Here is a 6,860-nt window from a genome sequence, read left to right as displayed (position 1 = left end):
TGTGGATACATCATCTTTTAACTGAAATAGGGTTGAAGCATCATATGCCGGCAAAACGCTGGTGTGATAATCAAGTTGCTCTTCATATTGCCTCAAACCCAATGTATCATGAAAGAACTAAACATATTGAAGTTGACTGTCACTTCATTCGTGAGAAGATTCAAGAAAACTTGATCTCCACTAGCTACGTGAAGACAGGAGAGCAACTAGCTGATTTGCTTACAAAGGAGGTAAATGGAACTCCAGTCGATTACCTTTGCAACAAGTTGGGCATGGTTAATATCTATGCTCCAACTTGAGGGGGAGTGTTACAAAATGTATATAGACATCATTTTAGTAGTATACATAGGCATATTTTTAGCTAGTAGATCTGTAGGAATCCCTCATAATTAGCTAGCAGATTTGTAGGAATCCCTCTTTATTTTATTTCCTAAATTAGCACCTAGTATATTGTATTTATATCTTGCTTATCTATTGGAATAAGATATCTACTTCTATTCGATTACAAAAATCATAAAGAAACACCATACAGTTTCTTAAAGAAATGTGTAGAGCTTAAGCATTCGAAACCCCCCCACCCCCACCCCTCTCCACTTAAAAATATACAGAGATTATTATTTAAATTTTGGTTGGGATTACATTACACTCATGTTTGATTCATTCAAGTCAAAATAAGCTATGAGAGGTGAATTTTCAGGCGGCATACATTTCATCAGCTAATTACCAAACAAAAAGGGAAGTGCAATTACACAATATACACTTCAAGATGCTTATAAATGAATTTTCAGAATACATGTCGTCCTTCCAGAACTCCTAGACAGCAAATCAGTTTCGCATTTTGTTAACCAAAGCAAAAATAGAGGCTTGAGGTATTGTTTAACACACATCGTCCCAAAAAAATGGCAGAAAGGTTCAACCAGAATCTGAAATACACACCCCAATATATAGGGCTGTAATGGCCATCTAACAAGCAAGTATAGATCAGGACTACATGCCTCCAAATTCTAATTCTAGTTTCGTTAATAATTAGAAAAGGCTATATAAGGTATCATACCTGCACATTACTCTCTTGCACTAGAATATCCTTGGCTTTCTCGCACAGTCCTTTTACCTACACAACAAGCACCTTTATCAGCCAATTCATTTATCACTAATACAAGAGGGGGAATAAAAAATGCGCACCATAATAAAAGAGCCACATGAAGCAAGTCATTAAATAAAAGCCTAACATAAGCGAAGATGAATAAGCTCAAAATAAAACTAGTTCAGTAGAAGAACCAAAGTATTGATAAATACTTTCTTTGTTATAAGCTTATGCCCAGCTCTTTCCCTGTATACAAGCTTCAGTAATAATATATGCCACAATCTTGCATTCTCAAAACGGTAGCTTCCACTAGTTACCTTCTTGCCTGCTGAAGTTCATGTGAATGATAGTGAAAGCTCTTCAAATCCTATTTCACTGGAAAAAAAGTGATCCCATTCTTGTTTTTGCTTTCTTTTTTCAGAAGAGGATGGGGAAACCTATCTAAAACTCTGCAACAACCCACTACCATTCCTTTCATGGATTCCATTTCAACCAACTATTATTACAGAATTAGCATATTCAATTACAAGCTCATGAATGAAGAGAAATGACACACCATAAAAAGACTAGATTATCCACTACAACTTAGTAAAAGATTGATTATACAATCGCAAGTAAATACACTCTTAACAGTTCGAGAGCACTAGGAAGTCAACTAGTGACCAAGGAGCAAAAATGGGTCGAAAGTGAATATGATATCACATTCAATTTGATTGAAGTCACGGATTCAATCAACAATTCTATACGACAGCACATTTCCATCTCTTATGACCCCACCATAATCAGAATTCCGAGAGTAGCCAAAACAGGACTAGCTCGTGAAGGAAGACAGGAATCCATTGATATGTCATATACAAATTCAAGTTCTTTTTATTTTAAGTAAACATGATCGTCTGCCTTACTACAATTAATAGGAAAATGATAATAAAGAACACTAAAATGAATTTTCCATGTTTTCCCTACATCCAAACAAAAACAGAAACTGAATATTTCAAAATTTTGAAATCGAGTAACACAAATATATTACCTTTCTTAAGGACAATTAAAAGTAACATGGCAATTAGTGTACTGCATGTTTGCCTCCTACAATTCTTAGAAAATAATACTAAAGAACAATAAAATGAACTTTTTCATGGTTTTCCTACCTCCACAACACATATGTTTCCCTTCTGAGGACAATTAAAAGTAAAAATGACAATTAATCGTACTGCATGTCTGCCTCACTACAATTCATAGGAAAATAATACCAAAGAACACTAAATCGAACTTTTTCATGTTCTCCCTACATCCAAAACTGACAAGAAACTGTAAATATTTCGAAGTCTAGAAATCAAATAACACATATATATGTTAGTTTACCTTCTTCTAACCATCTAAATAATGAAGAACGCGTGGATCTGATCTGCATAAACTTGGAATAATACCAAGTTGAAAAAGAAAACCCATAAAGTTTCAACAAAACAACTCCTCAATCTGGAATTGAATCAAGAAAAAGGCACAAAATTTAGGGAAAATACGCATCCAATTACAAAAAGAAAAAAAATGGTGTTGTTTCACTTGATTTACGCTAAAACCAAAGTAAAGTAACCTTATTATGAAAATATTACTACAACTTGGAGAGAACATTTAACATGATCTCTCATTGGTGGTTCTTGACTTCCTTTAAAATCAATTTGGTAATTTTATTTATCCAGTGGTGGAAACCAACTTTGCAAGCATAGGGTAACTATATTGGTATATTTCTCGTATAGAGTATTTTCCCCCACAATATCAATAAACTATTACACCCTCCCCCACCCAAAAAAAAAAATAACCTGATTTCCTAAAAGTTGCTTTTAAGCAGTAAAGATATAAAAAAAAAAAAATATGTCTGTGATAAACTAAATCATAGATAAAACCCGTAGCTGCTAAACACAGGCAATCTCATATTTTTACTAGAGATCTTGAAAAGAGCAATCAGAAAAACATAGACAACTCCGCCGATAGATACTAATTTACCAGCACCCTACAAGAACATGATAAGAGCAAGTGAGCTTAAGGACAATAGAGCATACCTTCATCTTTTCATGAGTTTCATTAACAGTTTCACCATCCTTCTTCTTCCTCCAATGGTGACCATCTTTACGGAAATCTTGTAGTACTTTCCAATCAAATAGAAACATGGAACCACCTGAAACCGAAAAGCTATATTAGTTAAAACTTTTTTAAAAAAAAAAAAAAGGAAAATCGCTTGGGCAGATAACGATGAAACTGGAGTTGGAGTGGGGGATGTTGATGTAAGATGTGCTACAGCTGCCACGAATTTAGAGAAAACATTGATTGACTGGGAGAGCAAAAACCACCTGGAATATTTAGTTGGCGTTCACAAAGCTTCCAGAACTTTTGAAGAATGGATTCATCTGGAGAGTACCCTAAAGCTTCTAGCTCTGTGGATGCAAAGGTTGCTTTCCTGAACAGCCACCACTGTTCTGAAATAACACAACCTAGACCAAGAAAAAGAACAAACTCAATCAATCAAAAGAGAACATAGAAGGCACTAACAGGAGATAAGTGAACATAGAAGTTTGGAATAATGGTTACCATACATGCAAGTTGACTTGCACGAAGACCTTCCGGAGATTTCGTAGTCAGGAAGAACTCAAGTAGTTCAAACAAGGCACTGCGCTTGGAGATGAAGGAAGATATAGATTGTTCCAGGACTGATCCAGAGTTTATGATAGAGTGTAGGCAATAGCAAATATGCAGATGCATGTTCAGAAGCAGAAAACCAATAACCTGAACAGTAAGCCAAAGCAGTTGAGTATAGGCAAGACTACGAAAAAGAATTATTCAAATTACAGTATACCCACCTTGTCATCAATACATCTGAAGTTTTTGAAAGTCTCTGCAGGATTTTTATGCAAGCTTTCAATGAAAATTTGCCTAGACAATTTAAGTTCATACAACCTTTTCAAGTTAAAAAAGCAGTGAATATTCATCATCACCATCCTGCAACAACAAAAATTGCACATTTGACCAAAATGCATCAATAAAACACAGTCCCCTTCAATTTGTTAATGGCACATACCGCAACTTCTTTTAATGCAGATTTAAGTTTGATAACAAGCTCATCTTCAATCCCCTTAAATTTGTTAAGGGCAAAGTCCTGTAACTCCCCACAACTCACAGTAGCACAGAAGTTCAGAGCTTTTACACGAGATCTCAGAGCTTCCTTTACACCATGCTTAAGGAATGCCTTTTTCTTCAGAAGGACAGCAGATGTAAAATTCTGGAAAAGCAAAAGAAAACAGCTTTTAGTTAACAGTTCAAAAACAAATTACTTCATATTGGCAATCCCCTATATAGTTCATGATCGTAATAAGTTCCACAAACGCACCTGATCTTGTCTTTAAAGAGAATCGCGCTCAAGGTTCATATGAACAATGATTTCAAGTAGATGGTGAATTTTTGCTTTGTCAGACATAAATTTGTGAGGAAGTTGTGGATAATTCCTCATCATAGAAATGGTTATATCACGCTTAGAGATTTCAAACACGTCCTGGATATTACAACATAAGCATTCAAAAAATTCAGTATCCTGGAGTAGTATGGCTGAAATCTGAAAAACACCAATATAATTTGTCATTGACAAAGAACACTAAAGAAGGAACCTATCTAAAATAATCTAAACAAATATTGAACTTGAGGGGATACTCTATGAATTCAAAAAATCAAAACCACAGCATCTAGATACTCATTCTGCGTACAGCTTTGAATGATGTCCCTACTGAGCAAACACAGTTATCGTCTATGTTCCATGGTACATGAAAATAATCTGACTGCTCACTCTATTATCAAACTCCAAGTACAATTAAACGTCTTAATGTTGTTAGAAAAATGTTAAAGATGGTAACATGATAATATACGAAAATGGAACCTCTTCCACTAAATAATACTAGTAAGTAATCTGGATGCATTTGACCAACTGGCCTGATTTAAGACAAACATACAGTTCAAAAAAAATTGCAGCACAGTACAGATCTACCAGGTTGCAGAAATATTACCAACTTATTGTTTCACAATCACTTTCTTGGAATCCATTCTCAAGTGTAAACGGTGAAGTTTGAAGCAAAAATATAACATTTACTTAAGAGTATCAACAAGAAGAACTAAAGAACCTCACCTTTTGTGCTTTGGTGTAGTATTTCTTTTTATTACCACTAGCAGGAACAATCTTCTCCAAAACTGCCTTCCTAGTTGACGCAAAAAGTAGCCGAATTAGGTTTGTTGCATCTTCATCACTTAATTCAGCTGATAGCTCTTCTTCCAAGAGCATACACGGGATACGTTTCAATCCTGCAAAGACATAATTTTCAAGTGAATATTTTCTTCAACCATGGAACAAACTCAGGGATCCATGATAAGAAAAAGACCCTTCTTAAGTTTTTCTATGATAAAATAGGAATATAGCTGTCAAATCAATAAAAATAGAAAATGCCTATAAAGGCAAGTTGTAGAAATTACTAGTCTAACCAAACTCCAGATAATTGTATTATAGCATTAATACTAAAAAACCACAGGGAAATACGGGACAAATTCAGAAATTATACAGTAACTTATAACGTCTTCCAAACAAAGTTGAGCCATTAGAAGACTAGGCACACTGAAAGTTGTAGGGAGATACTACTCTAACCAAAACTACATACTATTTTCATGTTGCAATGTAATGTCCACTCTACTCAGATGACTAACTCATTTGCAGCATATCCTCAAGTCCATAGAAATAATTGAAGACTATGACAGACTTAAAACTAGTAGATCAAATTTAGGATGAAAAGGGTGTGTGCTTGTATTGGTGGGAAAAATTATGAGATCCCTGCATCATGCGTTCCTCATTTTTTAAGGTACGTTATTTCTCTGTGGTTGTATCACCTAGAACATTTACATCTAAGCACAACTAGCATTTTAAAACATAAGTGGAAGTAGCAGAGTAGTTCTTGTAAGTTGGAACACACTAATTGATTAATCACAAGAACTGTGACAAAAATAGATCTTTCTATTAAATGAAATAAGAAGTGTTACCTGTATGACAGCCATCCACCAAGCTCTGTCCTTTCACTGCCTAGTTCAAGTTTATCCCATCTGATCCATTGGGGGCAACCAGACTCTTCAGGTCCATAGGATCTTCTCAATTCCATATGCATGGAAATAAGGGCATCCATCATCAGTCTGGAAGCTGCTTCCGTTGCATATATCTGATGAGTACCCCAAAGCTTCTAGCTCCGTGGATGATACAAGGGTTGCTTTCCTGAACAGCCACTGTTCTGAAAAAAGAACACAACCTAGACCATGAAAAACAACAAACTCAATTAACCAAAAGAGAACATAGAAGGCACTAACAGGAGATGAGTGAACATAAAAGTTAGGAATAATGCTTACCCTACATGCAAGTTGACTTGCACGAAGACCTTCCGAAGATTTAGTAGTCAGGAAGGACTCAAGTAGATCAAACAATGCACTGCGCTTGGAGATAAGGAAGATAAAGATTGTTCCAGAGTTTAAGATAGAGAGTAGCCTGCAAACATGCAGATGCATGTTAAGAAGCAGAAATCCAATAACCTAAACAGTAAGCCAAAGAAGTTGAGTATTGGCAAAACTACAAAAAAAAAAAAAGATTTTTTCAAACTACAGTATGCCCACCTCGTCATCAATACTTCTGAAGTTTTTGAAAGTCTCTGCAAGATCTTTTTTTTTTGATAACCGAGAAATCAATCCGTCTGTGACCTGCCCTTTGGAC

The 6,860-nt window shown here is 35.3% G+C and overlaps 1 pseudogene; it reads right to left on the bottom strand.

Moving 5' to 3' along the window:
* Positions 1-2,969: 2,969 nt before the first annotated feature.
* LOC125813535 (sister-chromatid cohesion protein 3-like) lies at positions 2,970-6,285 on the bottom strand (annotated as a pseudogene).
* Positions 6,286-6,860: the final 575 nt, after the last annotated feature.

This window comes from Solanum verrucosum, unplaced genomic scaffold (genome assembly GCF_900185275.1).
Source record: "Solanum verrucosum unplaced genomic scaffold, falcon-dt-bn FXZP01000134.1, whole genome shotgun sequence".
NCBI classification, from domain to species: Eukaryota; Viridiplantae; Streptophyta; class Magnoliopsida; order Solanales; family Solanaceae; genus Solanum; species Solanum verrucosum.
The sequence above is the reverse complement of the archived record's forward strand: the minus strand, read 5'-3'. Positions and strand labels throughout refer to the sequence as shown.